This window comes from Pseudonaja textilis, chromosome Z (assembly GCF_049901715.1).
Source record: "Pseudonaja textilis isolate UNSWEBS1 chromosome Z, rPseTex1.2, whole genome shotgun sequence".
Lineage (NCBI taxonomy): Eukaryota > Metazoa > Chordata > Lepidosauria > Squamata > Elapidae > Pseudonaja > Pseudonaja textilis.
In genome coordinates, this window is record NC_142008.1 from 120,863,657 (window position 1) to 120,882,835 (window position 19,179).

The window sequence follows — 19,179 nt, forward strand, 5'->3', positions numbered from 1 at the left end:
TCTTTTTTCTTTTCTACATTTTCTGTAAATTCTTAAACATTCCCAAGCATTAAATTAATGTTCTTATGTTGATTGTGCACAGCATCTGAATTCAGGGTGGAGGAGAATCACTTCCAGCTTTCAATCTGCTTTTTATAATTTTTTGTTTAAAAAAATATTTCCTTCTCCTATTTCACCCTTTTTTGTAAATTTTACACTTGAATTAAATGTGTAACCCATTTAATTCAACTTTAAAATGTGCAAAAAAGTGGTTATCAATCCTGGACTGTGTAACCCAATTCCGAAAATACATAGAATCATAGAATTCTAAAAGTTTTGTTCTCCCCTCCATCCAGAGTGGATTTTAAATATTACACTATAATATTCCTCTTATCTCCTTTTTTTTGAAAATGTATTAATGCAATTTAAAGATTTATTCCCCAAAACTACTGGTCTTTGGGGATGGATCTTGAATAAACTGTCCCTGTACCTTCTGATTCTTGACGAATATACCTTTTCTTTTATTTACACTTAGAGCATTTGCACCAATCACACTTGGCCAATAAAGAATTCTATTCTATTCTATTCTATTTTATTCTATTCTGACTGAACTTTCATTTTGTCAGTATCATAGCATTTTTTTTTCTGATAAAGTGGCAGGGTATGTTATTTTAAATTGCAGAACACCAAGCTGAGGGTTATTTTATGAGCATAGATATGTTTTAATAGAGCTATTTGGGAATCAAAGTAACCCTAAAGGGAGATTACCAGTTTGTATGCTACAGGGTAAAAAATAATTATTATAATGTTCTCAAGTAAAAGATAGGGTTAATTAAAGCAGAATTTCCTTAGAGAGTTTCTTAGATTTATTCCTTAAATATGGCTTGTATAAAAATGTCCACTTACCAGGGTGAACTACTAGTTTGGTACCACTACCAAATTTAAAATTCCATCCACTACTTGTGTAACACTATGACACCTTCCTTTACAAAATGACAACCTACAGGAAGAGCTCCAAAACATTTTTTGGTCTTCCCTTTAACTTTTGGTCTTCCCTATATTTTTACATTAAAAGTTTGCCATTTGCGTTAGAATATTGCTCTTCAAACTTTCAAATATTGTGTCTCTTATTTTACTCAATAAATATGCTTGCTGCAATAATATGTTTAAAGGTCTCTAAGCTCTGGCCTTCAATGATCCCCAAAGGATTTTAAGGCATTCTCAGTGCAATTTCAAAAGTCACTAGCATCCTGAACTTTTTAATGTAAAAGAAAGGACTATTATTATGTATGATAGCAGTGTTCCAATATTTAATGCACTGCCACGAAGAAGAGGGGGTCAACCTATTTTCCAAAGCACTTGAAGGCAATATAAGAAGCAATGGATGGTAACTAATCAAGGAGAAAAGCAATCTAGAATTAAGAAGAAATTTCCTAACAACACCCCAATGGAATGGCTTGGCTTCAAAATAGTGGTGGGATTCAAAAAAATGTAGTACTGGTTATGTGGGCATGGCTTAGTGGGCATGCCAAGGGGAAGGATGCTGTAAAATCTCCATTCCCACCCCACTCCAGTAACCTGCTTTCCAGCTCTGTACTCCCATGCAGGACAACAAAAGAAGACCCAGCCGATCATCTGAGACTCAGGAGGCAGACAATAAATCGGGGCAAGGCCAGTCAGAGGTGGCATTTGCTGGTTCTCCAAACTATTCAAAACTTCCACTACCAGTTCTCCAGAACTGGTCAGAATCTACTAAATACCACCTCTGAACTATAGAGTAAGGGGTCAGGACTACAAATATATTCTTTCTCAGAGCTCTGTTGCCTCTCAGGATCTTTCAAAGCTTTTATGAGGAGACTGGACAGCCATTTATCTGAAATGGTACAGGATCTCCTGGTTGAGCAGGGGGTTGGACTAGAAGATCTCTAAGGACCCTTCCAGCTATTTACTTCTATGTTCTATGAACTATCTGAGGGTGTAAGTGGCATTTGATTAATTCAGTTTCAGTAGAGGATGGTATTCAGCCAAAGCTCAGCAGGGTTATTTGAATGAAAGACTTCTGGAAAATGCTGTTTTTATAACAAAAAATATTTGGAGAAGTAGACCAGGGAGAATAAAAATGATCCTAAGAGAAGAAAACATATGTAAGTGAGGTAAGAGTTAAGAAAAATGACTTTGAAGTCAGACAAGGGCTGGCAGATGGACACACCGATGAGAAGATTAATTGTCTTGCAGCAACAGACATTTAACCCTGCAATCCAGCAGTTAATAAAAAGGGCAATAGAAATAATATATGATAAAATGTAGCTATCAAAGGATAAAAAGAAAAAAAAAACTGGACAAATGTTTGGACAGAAGAACCCACAAGTTGTGCAGGAATTTATCATCTATGGAACATTCCTACTTTTCCCACTCCCTAATGTAACTTTCTGCTGATTACCAAACACCACGGTTGCTCTTAAATGTGCTTGGGTGTGAGAGCAATACTTAAGCAATTTAAATTCAATTTAAAGGGTAAAACTAACCAGAATTGCAGAATTAGAGAATAATAGATGTGGAAGGGACCTTTGAGGTTTTCTAGTCAACCCTCAATATAGTCAATGTAGAGAAAAGTAAAGTCCTACCCTTAGGCAAGAAAAACCAAAAGTACACATATAGACTGGGTGAAACCAAGCTCAATAGCAGTAACTGTGAGAGGGATCTAGTGGACAACCAGATAAATGTGAGCCAGCACATAACAAAGGGATACAATCAAGATCAAGTGAGGTATTAATACCACTCTATAAAGCCATAGTAAGGCGACACCTAGAGTACTGCATCCAATTCTGGTCACCACATTATAAAAAAGATGTTGAGATTCTAGGAAAAGTGCAGAGAAGAACAACCAGGATGATCAGGGGACTGGAGACTAAGGCATATGAAGAACTCTTACAGGAACTGGGCTTGGCTAGTCTAGTGAGGAGAAGGAGCAGGGGACACATGATAGAAGTCTTCCAATATTTGAGGGGCTGCCACAGAGAGGAAGGGGTCAAGCTATTTTCTAAAGCACCTGGAGGCCAGGGAAGGAATAATGGAAGGAAACTGAACAAGGAGAGATTTAACCTGGAAATAAGGAGAAACTTTCTGACACTGAGAACAATCAACCAATGGAACACCTTGCCCTTGGAAGTTGTGGGAGCGCCATCACTTGAGACTTTCAAGAAGAGATTGGACTGCCATTTGTCAGAAATGGTGTAGGGTCTCCTGCTTGGGTGGGGGGTTGGACTAGATGACCTAAAAGTCCCTTCCAACTCTGATTATCTGTATCTAACTCTCTGCACAAACAGAAGACCCTGTACCATTGGACACATGACTGTCCAATCTCTTTTTGAAAACTTCCAGTGATGGATCGCCCACAACTTCTGGAGACAAGCCATTCTATGATTAATTGTTCTCCCTTTCGCCTTAGTTCTGGGTTGAATCTCTCTTTGTTAAGTTTCCATCCATTACTAATACATACTGATGTTCTCAAGTAAAATATAGAATTAATGAAACCACAATTTCCTTAAGCAGTTTCTGAAATGTATTTCTTCAATGTGGCATGTATAAAAATGTGGACTTACCAGGATAAACTACTAGGTTGGTGCCACTTCCAAATTGAATTTTATTCCATCCACTACTAGTGTAACACTCTGATATCATCCTTTACAAAATGACAACCTTTAGGAAGAGGCTTGTACTTTATAGGTTTACAGAGGAGAGCCAGTTGTCTAGTGGTTAAAGCACCAGTCTAAAAACAAGGAGACTGTGAGTTTTAGTTCTGATAAAGAGAATATTTGTAGTTCAGGGTCCTTTGGTGCTCTCTGAGCTTGGTTATTTTCTTGCAGACATTCAGTGCATTGAAGATGTTACCTGGTTGGGTAATGAAGCATCAGCAAGAAAACAAACAAACTCAAAGAGCACCAAGGACCCTACAGTTCTAGTTCTGATTTGGGCATGAAAGCTGGTTGATCTTGAGCCAGTCCTTCTCTCTCAGCCCTAGAAAGGAAATAATGACAATGGCAGCCCGAGATATTGGAACACTGCTATCATGCCTCCCCTAGTCCTTCATTGGACTAGACATGCCCAGTTCCTGCAACTGTTCTTCATATGTTTTAGCCTCCAGTCCCCTAATCATCTTCGTTGCTCTTCTCTTCACTCTTTCTAGAGTCTCAACATCTTTTTTACATTGTGGCAACCAAAACTGAATGCAGTATTCCAAATGCCAAAGCATTATAAAGTGGTATTAACACTTCACATGATCTTGATTATATCCCTCTGTTTATGCAGCCAAAAACTGTGTTGGCTTCTTTGCCAGCTGAAGCACAGAAGTCAATGGCAGTCCCAGGTAGCCACCAGGGATCAAATTTGACTTAAGGGATACCATTTTACTCCAGATATAATCAAGCAAATCTACTTATCTGAAGCCAAAAAAATCCTCTAAGAGGCTCCCACACTGATAGAATGAGCATTACAATTTTTGTTGAACCTGACTTAAAAAAAAAAAGAACCTATGGAGAATTGAACCTGGTTAAAAAATCCTTGACTTACAACAGTTCATCTAGTGTCTTCAAAGATACAATGGCACTGGGAAAAAAAGACTTATAACTATTTTTCAGACTTACAACTGTTGAAGCATCTCCATGGTCATGAGATCAACATTCATTTAGGGTCATAATAGATCCCATAAGACCTGCTCCTCTAATTTTCTCCAGATAATTAGTCATGCCATGAGATTGGCGTCCACTAATATTGCTAGCAAAATAAGAAGGCATGATACTTACATGGTTTCACCATTAAAAAGGTTCCTTTACCAAAGATGACTTTATAGTTAGTGGCACAGTGATTTCTAAGCCTACAAAAACCTTCAGAGCTCATTCATCCTTCATTCCCGATGTTTTAAAGGAATCAATGAAGAATAAGAAGGGTTCAAATGAATCCCATATGATTTCTGAATTCTACAAATCTTTATATAATACCTACTAGGCTACCAGTATCCATATTAAAACTCTTAAGAGTTAATCAGTATATTTTTAGTTTTGGAGTAGTGGTTAAGGCATCAGGCTAGAAATTGGGAGAAGGCTGTGAGTTCTAGACCTGCTGGGGCCAGTCACTTTCTATCTGCTCTAGGAAGGAGACAATGGCAGGTTATTTTTGAAAAACTAAAGGGACTTGTCCAGGCAGTCTCTAAGATTCAGGCACAATTGAGTGAAAGGACAAAAAAAAAAAAAACCACCAGATGTTGACTGAGCACCATGCATAGAAGACAGGTAAAATTACAACTGGAGTCTTATGGGAAATGGTGGCAGATAAATACAGCAATCAAATAAGGAAAGGCTGTTGTATGACCATTGCTGTAATGGCTGATGACCACAGACTGTTGAATCTAGCACTTTTATTCTGGGTCCATTAAAATGGGAAGTGGTGGTGGTGGGAAGGTAGGGAAAGAAGAAGGAAGGAAGGAAAGAGGAAGAAAGGAGATGGGAATGAGAAGAAGGAAGGAAGGAAGAAGAAAGGAGATGGGAATGAGAATAGGAAAGGGGAGGGAAGAGAAAAAGAGGGAAGGAAGGATGAAGGAAGGAGATGGGAATAAGGAGAATGAAGGGAAGGGAAGGAAAGGAAGAAGGAAGGAGATGAGAATGAGAAGAGGGAAGGGGAGAGGAAGGAAAAAGAGGGAGGGAAGGATGAAGGAAGGAGATGAGAATGAGGAGAATGAAGAGAAGAGAAGGGAAGGAAAACGAAAAAGAGGGAAGGAAGGAAGAAGGGGAAAACATTAGCTTGTTCTCAAGAATTTGCTGATCCACTGAAAAAAACCAATGTTTTATAAATTAACATCTTGCCTATTCCCCTCATATCAATATATTGACACAGGACAGAGCAAAAGCATATTTGACACAGAATGCTGGTGTTTGTGTAGAAAAAAGAAAAAAAAATCTTACTACATTTGCAAAATAAATAAATAATGGTATTAAGGAGAAAGAGGCTTACTTGGTGTCACAACTAGTCTAGTCCCACTTCCAAATATTTGCTTCCAGACACTGCCCTCCCCACAGTGTTTTCAGCCTTGTCAAAAACTTTCCAGACACAAGAAAGGCAGTGAATGCAGATGGTATGCAACAGTTGGTTGCATGGACTATCAATTCCGTGGGAAAAATTTAAGGCCTGTAGACATCCCAATCTGATAGCTAATTCTAAAGTAATAAAGTTCTCTTGGATGAAAGTGTGAAGTTATTTACCAATGAATTCCAACATGCCTTCATCATGTTGGAATGAAAGAATAGATTTCTTGATAAATACAGAGGGTAGGATGTCTTCACTTCTATCCCAGTCTTCACAGGAGAGGTGGGGGGGGGGAGGAAAAAGCAATTAATTAAGGAAGTCCTACCCTTAAATTAATTAATTTTACCAGGAAGAACTATGTTTGATTCCACTGCCAAACTGAAAATTCCGAGTAGGCTTCTGAACACTATGAAAAATGTCTTTACAGCATGGCAGCCTTTTACACCACATCTTATCTGGTAGTGATTATTTTCACCATGGAAAGTCCTTCATGCTCCCAGAAACACTGACAGGGCAAGCCACAAGTATATATAAAGTTCAGAGCAAACCCCACGCTCTCTTCTAGTACTGATAATGTTACCTAGTTAGGTATTGAAATGTCTGCAAGAAAACCACCAAGCTCAGAAAACTCCAAAAGACCCAACTGTCCCCTAAAGAAGCACATTCAAAAATGTTCAGCTTACCAGGGAGGACAACAAGGGTGGTCCCACTTCCAAAAGTGAGTTTTGTCCAAGTACTGTAGCACTACAAGCAACACTTTTACAAAATGGCCTTCTTTGCTAATTTCCAAGCACTGTTAAGTGATCTGTTTATGAATGGGGAACCAGTAAGTCCTACATCTAATCTTCTTTACAGTACTAAATTACCTCTACCTCCCATTGATATTGCTTCCCCTAAAATTTCAATTATTTTTTTTTATGTTGTAAGCTGCCCAGAGTTCTTGGTATAAGATGGACAACAAATAAATGTTATCAATAGATAAATAAATGAACAAACAAACAATGAAATTAATTCTGTCTTTCTTTTTTAAGAAAGGAGACTTAAAACAGATATATGTAAAAAAGAAAAGAAAAGAAAAAAGATGGTATGTGTGTCAAAAAAAAGAAAATCTTACTACATATGCAAAATAAATAAATAATGGTGTTAAGAGGAGAGAGACTTACTTGGTGTCACGACTAGTCTAGTCCCACTTCCAAATATTTGCTTCCAGGTACCACTCTCCCCACAGTGTTTTCAGTCTTATCAAAAACTTCTCAGACACAAGAAAGGGAGTGAATGCAGATGGTATGCAACAGTTGATTGCATGGACTATCAATTCAGTGAGAAAACTTTAAGGCCTGTAGATATCCCAATCTGATAGCTAATTCTAAAGTAATAAAGTTGTCTTGGATGAAAAGGATGATGTTTTCTACCAATGAATTCCGACAGGCCTTCATCATGTTGGAATAAAAGAATAGATTTGTTGATAAATGTATAGGGTAGGATATCCTCACTTTTATTCCAACCTTCAAAGGGGAGAGACAAAGACAGAGAGACAGACAGACACACACACATAGAGGGAGAGACAGAGAGAGAGAGACATGGAGAGAGAGAGACACACACAGAGAGAGACAGAGAGACAGTGAGTTTGCTAGGTTCTTCAACCCAGAGATTGATTTCATTAACAACCAAATGAGAGAGTCTTATTTAACTCTCATCTTTTGTCCTTGTGATTAACTCGTCTGAAGGGCCAAATTAGGGAGCAGATCATCATTGAGCAAACATCTACCTGGGTATCCACCCAGAGTCAAAAACACTTTCACACCTCTCAATGGATCAATGGGAATGAATGATGAAATGAGTTGGATTTAGGTCTTTGGTGCTCCCTGAGCAAGTTCATGTCAACTTCATGTCAACCCTGAGCTACAAATGTTCTCCTTTATTAGCTATAAGTCCTGTTAAAACTGATGGAGTCAAAGAAGTCCTCATTTAAATACCACCTACTTTAATGAGAGGTAAGTTTAGTTCCCTTACTCCTGAACCAACTCTATTCCTCTGTATATTTAAGGAGATTCTCAGTCATGGTTGTCTCAAAGGTGCTTTTTTCAAGAGGCAACTGGACTTTCTGATTTTTCTTTGAAAACATTTTGCTTCTCATCGAAGAAGCTTCTTCAGCTGGATGGAGGAAAGGAAGGATTTATACTCCTTGCAGACAACTGGTGATTTGCATTTTTAGCGAGTAGTTAGGATCACCTGGAGGTTTATCTGTATCATATTTTGAACAGAGAACATTGCTGGCTTGAAAGGGGGTTAAAGAGGCCATCTATGTCAAAATTAAACAGCTCTCTCTCAACAGAGGGGGACGATATACCACCATCTATCTCCAATCTATAACCTATTTGCATCATTCAGGTGACCCTGATGATACAGATAAATCTCCAGGTGACCTTAATGACCCACTAAAAGGATGCAAATGACCAACTGTCTAGCAAGGAGTATAAATCCTTCTGTTCCCCACTATCCAGTCAGAGGTAAAGAAGTTTCTTGAGTGAGAAGTGAACTGTCTTCAAAGAAAAACCAGGAAGTCCAGTTGCCTCTTGAAAAAAAGCACCCTTGGGACCATGCCTCTGTACTTGAAATAGAATTTTGAGATGTTCGGTTTTCAAGAAAAATACAAGTCACTTGAGAACATGCCTCCTGATTCCTTACTCAGATGAATTTAATCATCACCTTTATGTAAACTAAGTTAACATTAAGTTAACTTTATTGACCAGCACTTAGGCAGCCTGGTTTCATTTAAGAAAAAGCTAAGCAGTTTTGAATCTAATTAGATGGGGATTACCAGCAAATCCTAGATTTTAAACTAATTTGCATAGAAAAATCTATCCCAGAAGAAGTTCAATGGAAAATTATTGTTAAGTCTTCAGAAGTTCAGTTTTACTCAAAGGAGATTTAATTAAAATTTGACAGATTGATGGTGCCACTCTTATAATTGAAAATGCATATGATCTGCAAGCTGAACTTTAGTTATGAAAATTCAAGGGATTTAGTAAAAAAAATGGAACTAAAATAAACCATAAAGAACACAATAGCTACAACAAATAGTCCTAGAATGGACAATGAAGATATTGAAATGATAAAGACCTTCTTCTCCCTTTTAGAATCAATCTTCAAAACTAATTAATGTTTTAAATTAATTAATTAATTAATTTCAAAATTAATTTAATTAATTTTAGGAAAGGATTGTTTTGAACTGACCACAATGGCAAGAATAAAGAGATAAAACTTACTTGGCATTACGACCAGCCTAGTCCCACTTCCAAAGATCACCTTATAGTTGCCAAAGTTAGACACAATACTTTCTGCCTTGACAAAAACTTTCCTTCCTTTTTGCACCAGAATTATGCCTTCCTTTTTAAAAGCTAAGTCTCAAAAATTTAAGAATAGTCATGGATTGTGGATATTGTAAATCTGAATCATTTTGACATCTATACCTGTAAAATATTTTTTTTCTTTTTGACTTTAGTTTCTTCCCTGGAGGTGTTACTCCACTCTGCTCTTTTCATCTCATAATTTCCAGGTGTTTTTCAAACATTTCCAGACTTTTCCATACTGTGCCCTCCAATTTGTCAATTCACAAAAAGCCTCTACAAATATAATAAATACTTTAAATCACAGTCTCTTTAAAGAGCTAAGGCTCCACCCTGCAATTCTGTATACATTGATCATACAGTAAGCCCTGTTCCTTATTTCTGTGTAAATAGAAAATGACCAACTTAATTTGTTACTGTCTTTTTTTCAACGAATTTTGAAAATGGAGGAAAAATCCCTTGATTCTATGTTTATTAGATGGATATTTTTTGCTTACTTTTTAAAATTTTATTTTCAAAATTAGAATACAAAATATAGAGGGAGAAATAAGAAACAAACTAGCAGATAGGCATTCTTAATTTCTTACTATTTTCCATTTGTTTAGCTTTCTTCCTTCCCTCTTTCCTTCCTTTCTTTCTGTCTTTCCTCCCTTCTTCCTTCCATCCTTCCCTCCTTTTCTTTCCTTCCTTTCCTTTTCTTTCTCTCTCCTCTCTCTCTACCCTTTCTTTCTTTTTTCCTTCCTTATTTTCTTTTCCTTTCTCTCTCCTCTCTCACTTTCTTTCTTTCCTTATTTTCTTTTTCTCTCTCCCCCCTCTTTCTTTCTTTTTCTTTTTCTTTTCCTTTTTCTTCCTCTTTCCCATTCCTTCCTTCCTTCCCTCCTTCCTTCCAATTGATAGAGAGCTTCTGCCCTTTAGGATCAACCCTCAATAGAAAAGGAACCAAAATAAATAAAGATAATTATAGTGGAGGAAAATCATAAACAGGTACATTAATAATAGAAAAATAAAAACCTTGATTTAAAAAAATTGAAAGGGGAAAAAGGCTACTTTTATAGAAACAGAACGAACTTACATGGTTGGACAATTAATTTTGTCCCTGAACCAAATATCATCTGAGGTTCACACAATGATTTCTTCTTTACCATAAACATATGCAAGGCTACAGCTATGGCTGTAGGTAGATGAGACATGAACACTCTAACTGCACATTTTAAAGAAGGTTGGTTCTTATGTCTAGTTTGATGAAAAGGAGGAATAGGAGTGACATGATAGCAGTGTTCCAATATCTCAGGGGCTGCCACAAAGTGGAGGGAATCAAGCCTTAGTAAGACCATGCCTAGAATACTACATCCAGTTTTGGTCAACACACTGTAAAAAAGATGTTGAGACTCTAGAAAAAGTGCAGAGAAGAGCAATCAGGATGATTAGGGGACTGGAGACTAAAATATATGAAGAACAGTTACAGGAACTGGGCATGGCTAGTCTAGTGAAGAGAAGGACCAGGGGAGACATGATAGTAGTCTTCCAATATTTGAAAGGCTGCCTCAGAGAGGAGGGAGTCAAGCTATTTTCCAAGGCACCCAAAGGCCAGACAAAGAATAATAGATGGATACTATTCAAGACGACATTCAACCTAAAAATAAGAAAAAAAAATCTGACAATGAGAATAATCAACCAATGGACCAGCTTGCCTTTGGAAGTTATCACTTGAGACTTTCAAGAAGAGATTGGACTGCCATTTGTCAGAAATGGTGTAAGGTCTTCTGTTTGGGTGGGAGATTGGACTAGATGACTTACAAGTTTCTCTTCCAATTCTGTTAATCTGTAAATGATATTCTCCAAAGCACCTGAGGGCAGGACAAGAAGCAATGGCTGGAAATTAATCAAGGAGAGAAGCAACCTAGAACTAAGGAGAATTTTCCTGACAATTAGAACACTTAATTCGTGGAACAACTTGCCTCCAGAAGTTGTAAAAGTTCTAACACTGGAAGTTTTAGAAAAGAGATTGGATAACCATTTGTCTGAAGTGGTGAAGGGCTTCCTGCCTAAGCAGGAGGTTGGACTAGAAGACCTCCAAAGTCCCTTCTAACACTGTTATTCTAAAATAAAGTAGAGAGGACAACATATTTACAATGCTGTTTCCAAATTTGACAATATCTAATCTACTGACCAATGGATTAGATTATCCTCCTTGATTAGTAATGTAGCTTGACTACACAGGAAGAATCAACTGACTAAATATCCAGAGACTAAGATACACTATCACCAAGATTAGGAGGACAATGTTGTGTGGATGAGGGAACACTCGGTTGACATATCAATTAGAAAAAGAGTGTCTCATCAATAGAACAGAATATTTGTAGCTCAGAGTTGAACTGAGTTCTTGGTGCTCGGTAAATTGGTGACATTACCTAATTTGGTAATGAAATGTCTGCAAGGAAACCACCAAGCTCAGAGAACACCAAAAACCTCACATAGTGTTTCATTGTTGATCATCTTCAAAGATCTCTAGAACTTCATGTCCCAGCTCATTTTTTTCTCTCTTTGTGTCTCACCAGTGAAACCAAATTAAAAAGTTTAATTTATTGTAGATTGTGATATCATTATTTCATAATTCATGAATGGTTCACTTTCTTTTATGTCTGGAAGCAAAACAATAAAGTTAGAAGGCATCTTGAGTTCCTCTAGCCCAACCCTATGCTCAGGCAGGAAACTGTATACCATTTCAGACAAATTGTTGTCTAATCTCTTAAAAACCTCCATGCAGCACTCTGAACTTCTGAAGATAAGTCATTCCATGTTCCAATTTATTGTTCCACTGTCAGAAAAGTTTTCCTTAGTTCTAGGTTGAACCTCTCCTTGGTTAGTTTCTACCCCTTGGTTCTTGTCCTTCCTTCAAGTGTTTTCAAGAATAGGTTGACCCCATCTTCTTTGTAGCAGCCACTAAGATATTGGAACATTGCTATTATATCACCACAGTTCTTTTTTTCATTAGAAGGACCACTTATAGTTCCCCAATGGGAGAACAATTATAAATTTATATTAAAAAGTTGTACCATTTTCCCACCTCAAGAACTTATAAAACTATAATATAATTTATCTATGGGGAATCTAGCATATTAGGGAACAGAACAATTGCTTGATTATTTGCCAAGTTACATATAATTCAAGGTAGCGGTGGTATTAAGCAGGTTCTGACCAGTTCTGGAGAACTGGTAGCAAAAATTTTGAGTAGTTCAGAATACCCCCCCAACTGGCCCTGCCCATCTATTCTCTGCCTCCCAAGTCCCAGTTGCCCTGCACAGCAGAATGGAGCTGGAAAGCAGGTTAGTGCGGTGGAGAGAGAATGGAGATTTTACAGTATCCTTCCCCTGCAATGACCACCAAGCCATGCCCACCAAGCCACACCCACAGAACCAGTAGTAAAAATATTTAAATCCCATTACCAATGCAAGAGTTAATACTGTTGACATAGAGCTGCCAATCTTTAAAGTCAAAATCATTTTTCCTCAACTGAAAATGGTGACACGAGAATTGAATATGGATTTTTTTTTTGGTCAAGGAAAAAAAACTAACAGATACGCATTCTTAATTTCTTACTATTTTTCATTTGTTCAGCCCAAAGTAAGATTTTCTCTCCTTTCTCTCTCTTTCTTTCTTTCTTCCTTCCTTCCTTCCTTCCTTCCTTCCTTCCTTCCTTCCTTCCTTCCTTCCTTCCTTCCTTCCTTCCTTCCTTCCTTTCCTTCCTCCCTCCTGCCCACCCGCCTTCCTTCCTTCCTTTCTTTCTCACTAAGCAGTAGTTTGGATAACTGATAGTGGAAATTTTGAGTAGTTCAGAATACCACCTCTGATTGGCCCTTCGCCCGTCTATTCTCTGCCTCCCAAGTCCCAGTTGCCCTGCAGAGGAGAATGGAGCTGGAAAGGAGATTAGTATGCTGGGGAGAGAATGGAGATTTTACAGTATCCCCTGCCTGAAATGTCCACCAAGCCATACCCACCAAGCCACACCCACAGAACCGGTAGTAAAAATATTTGAACCCCACTACTGATTCAAGGTTTGTGTAAACATGGATGAACGATTTTAGTTGCTTAATACTGTTGACATGGAGCTGCCAATCTTTAAAGTCAAAGTCGTTTTTCCTCAATTGAAAGTGGGGAGACCAGAATTGAATCTGGATTTTTTTTTTGCTCCTGCACATGTCACTGCATTTCATAATTTTATGGGATGGGATGAGCAAAGAAAAGATCCTCTTGAACTCACTACAAAGCATAAATAAAAGGATGAAACTTACCTGGCCTTACAAACAGCCTAGTCCCACTTCCAAAGATTATCTTGTTGCCCAAGCCAGACACAGTGCTTTCTGCCTTGACAAAAATAGCCCTTGCATTTTGCATCAGAATTATGCCTTCCTTTTAAAAAAATGAGTCTCTAGATTTTAGGACTAAAATGTCAAGGATTGTGACTACTGGAACTATGAATCATTTTGACATCTATGCCTATAAAATAGTTTTCTTCTTGATTCTAGTTTCTTTCCTGGAGGTGTGAATCCACTCTGCCTTTTCAATCCCATAATTTCCAGACTTTTTAAAAATGTTTCCAGACTCTTCCTTACTGTGCCCTCCAATTTTTCAGTTCACTAAAAGCTTCTGTGAATATATTAAGTATATTAAATCACAGTCTCTTTAAAGAGCTAAGGCTCCATCCTGCAATTCAATATAACTGATCATCAAATAAACCCTATTGCGTTCAGAGCTCCTTATTTCTGCATAAATAGGGAATGACCAGGTTAATTTATTAATGTCTGTTTTTTCAAATAATTTTGAAAATGGAGGAAAAAGCCCTTGATTCTAAGTTTATTAGATAGGTATTTTTTGCTTACATTTTTTATTTTATTTCCAAAGTTAAAATACAAAATATAGGGGAGAAACAAAGAAACAAACTAACAAATACACATTCTTAATTTCTTACTATTTTTCATTTGTTCAGCCCAAAGTAAGACTCTCTGTCTCTCTCTCTCTCTCTTTCCTTCCTTCCTTCCTTTCTCCCTCCCTCCTTCCCTCCCTCTGTCCTCCCTTCCTTCCTCCCTTCCTTTCTTTCTCTCTAAGCAGTAGTTTGGATAAATCGTAGTGGAAATTTTGAGTAGTTCAGAATACCACCTCTGACTGGCCCCACGCCCATTTATTCTCTTCCTCCCAAGTCCCAGTTGCCCTGCACAGGAGAATGGAGCTGGAAAGCAGATTAGTAAGGTGGGGAGAAAATGGAGATTTTACAGTATCCTCTGCCTGCAATGTCCACCTAGCCACACCCACAAAACTGGTAGAAAAAGTATTTGAACCCCACTACTGATTCAAGGTTTGTGTAAAAATGGATGAACCATTTTAGTTGCTTAATACTGTTGACACAGAGCTGCCAATCTTTAAAGTCAAAGTCGTTTTTCCTCAACTGAAAATGGGGAGACCAGAATTGAATCTGGATTTTTTTTTGTCAAAGTGTGCTCCTCCACATGTTACAGAATTTCATAATTTGATGGGATGGGATGGACAAAGAAAAGACCCTCTTGAACTCACTATAAAGCATAAATAAAAGGATGAAACTTACCTGGCCTTACAAACAGCCTAGTCCCACTTCCAAAGATCACCTTACCGTATCCACTATTAGACACAATGCTTCCTGCCTTAACAAAAACATATTCTTCTCCCAAATATGCTTTTCCAAAGGGCAACTAGACTTTCTAGGGTCTTTTTCCTCTTGAAAACAATTTGCTTTTCAATCAAGAAAAAGCTTCTTATCCTGCCTTGAAGTTTTGGGATGCTTTTTGGATGAGAAGTGAAATGTTTTCAAGGAAAAATATTCAAGGAAGCTCCATTTCCTTTTGAAAAGCACTGTTCAGACAACCATGACCTGGATGATTGAAAATCTCCATAGAAAATATGTCCTCTTATTTGTATCAGCAATTATAACTTCCTTTTGAAAAGCTAAATCTCTAGGATAAAAATGTTGAGCAATATCACTTGTAATTGTCCCCCAAAAGGAATTGGGGAGAAGAGGGGAAATTAAAATATGGCAACAACTGGATAGAAATATCAAAATTCCCAAACCTTATCATGATACTGTATTCTCCTGCTGATAACAGAAATTTAACAATGTTATAGATGGATTCAACCCTTGAAAGAAGGTGTGTAATACTTCCACAAGTTCATTTTTATATCAGTTATTTAATGGCATTCACTCTCAATTTTGCAAAATCAATGTGTACTCTTTATGCACATTTAAGCTTAGTGCAATTGTCACCTATTAGTATCTTGACTGCTCCTTAGTACCTTTTTCCAGTGTATTAATGACATTTTTTGTGTTGTTATGTCAAATGCATATACTTATCTGAATACTTGGACATATGCACACAAAATAGGAAAATTAATGTTAGGAATGGATTGTTTTGAGCTGACCACAATGACTAAAATAAAGAGATAAAACTTACTTGGCATTATAACCAGCCTAATCCCACTTCCAAAGATTATCTTGTTGCCCAAGCCAGACACAGTGCTTTCTGCCTTGACAAAAATAGCCCTTGCATTTTGCATCAGAATTATGCCTTTCTTTTAAAAAGATGAGTCCCTAGATTTTAGGACTAAAATGTCGAGGATTGTGACTACTGGAACTATGAATCCTTTTGACATCTATGCCTATAAAATAGTTTTCTTCTTGATTCTAGTTTCTTTCCTGGAGGTGTGAATCCACTCTGCCTTTTCAATCCCATAATTTCCAGACTTTTTAAAAATGTTTCCAGACTCTTCCTTACTGTGCCCTCCAGTTTATCAGTACACTAAAAGCCTCTGTGAATATATTAAATATATTAAATCACAGTCTCTTTAAAGAGCTAAGGCTCCATCCTGCAATTCAATATAACTGATCATCAAATAAACCCTATTGCGTTCGGAGCTCCTTATTTCTGCATAAATAGGGAATGACCAGGTTAATTTATTAATGTCTATTTTTCAAATAATTTTGAAAATGGAGGAAAAGGCCCTTGATTCTAAGTTTATTCGATTCTAAGTTTATCTTTTGCTTACATTTTTTATTTTATTTCCAAAGTTAAAATACAAAATATAGGGGGGAAACAAGAAACAAACTAACAGGTAGGCATCCTTAATTTCTTACTATTTTTCATTTGTTTAGCCCAACGTAAGACTCTCTCTCTCTCTCTCTCTCTCTCTTTTCTCTCTCTCTCTCTCTCTCTCTCTCTTTCTTTCTCTTTTCACCTCTTTCTTTCTTTCTTTCATATATATGCCAAATGGTACATACATTTTGAAAGAAAAGAATAGAAAAGTCATTTCAAGATACTGGTTTCTGGAGTTTTCCATCTTTTTACATTTGAAATTGTCCTGAATTTTTAGCTTTAAACCTTCTGAAGCTGAGGAATAACTAGACAATAGAAGCATTGCCATGAGAGTTTCCCATTTGAAAGAAATATATTAAGCAAAAATGAGTGGAGAGGAAAATGTGCATTATACACTACTCAGTAAGATCTGAAATTTGTCCCATACCCAAAACTAACTGTAATTTGCACAGTGGTCTTTCCTTGAGACTAAGTTCTTACAGGGATACAGCTTGGACTGTCCCCATCTAAAGGAAGTCCTCTGTGAAAGAACAATTCTAGAATGAGGCAAAGCTCCCAATGCTTTTCCAGCTTATCTTTTTTGGGTTTGCAAGGTACTAAAACAAAACTATTTGCCCAATTTCAGGGGTGTTAAAAAGAGGAGGTTTAAAAAAAAATCAAGATGGCAGCCACCTTCTTTATACTTTACTTGTTCAAAACATGATAAAAACTAACCAGAACCATGATAAAGAAATGTAAAAAAAAGCGAGGGAAAAATAAAGGGGGAAAAGTCCCCAAAAGGCAAAAAGAAAGAATGAAAACAAATAGAAAGGAATTTCATATATATACATTCTGGCACAGCAGTAGACTAGCCCCAAATTTAAAACTGAAACCACTGTAAAAGTCTGACTCACAGACGAACACAATACAGAAGCCTGATGATGGCAGATGAGATTCTGCCGAAACGTTGCTACAACATTAAAAGCACAACTACAATGACGTGGGAAAATACCCGAACAAAGCTGAATGCCATACATGTAAGTACCCGCGAAAACTTAAGAATATATATATATATATATATGGTGCAGCAAATGGGAAAAATTACTTACTTGGCGTTACAACCAGCTTAGTACCACTTCCAAAGATGATCTTACTGTAGGTATTATACACAGTGATTTCTGCCTTGACAATTACATGATTTCCTATTTCTATCATCAATTTTAACTTCTTTTTGAAAAGCTAAATCTCTAGATTTTAGGATAAAAATATCAAAGAAAATGGCTTGTGGAAACCCAAAACATCAGTTTGACATCTGTACCTATAAAATACTTCTTTGGGCTCTGGTTTCATTCTTCAGAGGTGTAAATCCACTCTCTGTCTTTTCTACTCTATAATTTAGAATATTTCCTAACTCTTACTGGGTTATCCAACTTGTTCAGGAAAACCCTTGATAAATATATTAGGATTTAATTTTTTTACAAAATCTGACAAGGAAGATAGAGGAAACGCAAGGAAATCCCACTCCCCCCCCCTCAACAAAAACAAATAAAAGCCAAAATTGTGAGCAGGGTACAAAAAGATAACAGAAAGAAGGAGCTTTGGATATTCTTTTCAACAATTATAAGTGCAAAATAACTTTTTGTGCTGACCACCATGGGAAAACTAACTTACTCGGCATTATGACCAGCTTAGTTCCACTTCCAAAAAAAATCTTGTAGCCATTGTTAGACACAATGCTTTCTGCCTTAACAAGAACATGCCTATTTGAATCAGGAAATAGAACTTTGTTCACAAAGACACAAAATAAAATATTGTGTACCAAATAAAATTAGAAAAAATTACTTGAGGTTGGACTAGAAGATCTCCAAGGTCTATTCTATTCTATTCTATTCCATTCCATTCCATTCCATTCCATTCCATTCTCTTTCTTATTCTATGCTATGCTATGCTATGTTATGTTATGCTATGCTATCCTATTCTGTTCCATTCTGTTCTGTTCTTTTCTGTTCTACTGTCTCCAAAAAGAAGTGGAAAGAAAATTAAAATATTGAAATATGGCAAGGAACAGATAGAAATACCAACATTCCCAAATCCTATCATGATATTTTCCTGCCAATAGCAGAAATTCATCTTTTGGGAAATGTAATTTGGGTCTTGAAACAAAATATTAAATGCCTATTTTATTATGCATTCAAAAAGGAAGGGAAGATTGTCTATGGAGATTCTCAGTCATCCCAGCTCATGGTTGTCCCAAAGGTGCTTTTCCAAAAGGCATGTAGATTTTCTTGGGTTTTTCCCCTTGAAAATGTTTCTCTTCTCATCTAAGAAGCTTCCTCAGTTCTGATTCAGAACTGAAGAAGCTTCTTGGAAGAGAAGTGAAACATCTTCAGGGAAAAGCAAATTCCAGTTGTCTCTTGAAAAAGCACCTTTGGGACAACCAGGGCCTGAATGACTGAGAATCTCCATAGACAATAAGTGATTTTGTTAGACACTGTAGACTGCATATAAATTGGGGGTGAGCAAAAAAAAGGACTCCCTTGTGCTAATGACAGTGGCAATAATAAAAAGCTAAACACTTACTTGGCATTATGACCAGCCTAGTCCCACTTCCAAATATGACCCCATAGTTGTTAACATTAGACACAGTGCTTTCTGCCTTGACAAAAACATGGCTT

General features: G+C 37.1%; 1 gene segment (V, D, J or C); it reads right to left on the reverse strand.

Moving 5' to 3' along the window:
* Positions 1-19,179, reverse strand: part of LOC113449841 (T cell receptor alpha chain MC.7.G5-like) — a 38,923-nt gene that overhangs the window by 12,094 nt on the left and 7,650 nt on the right.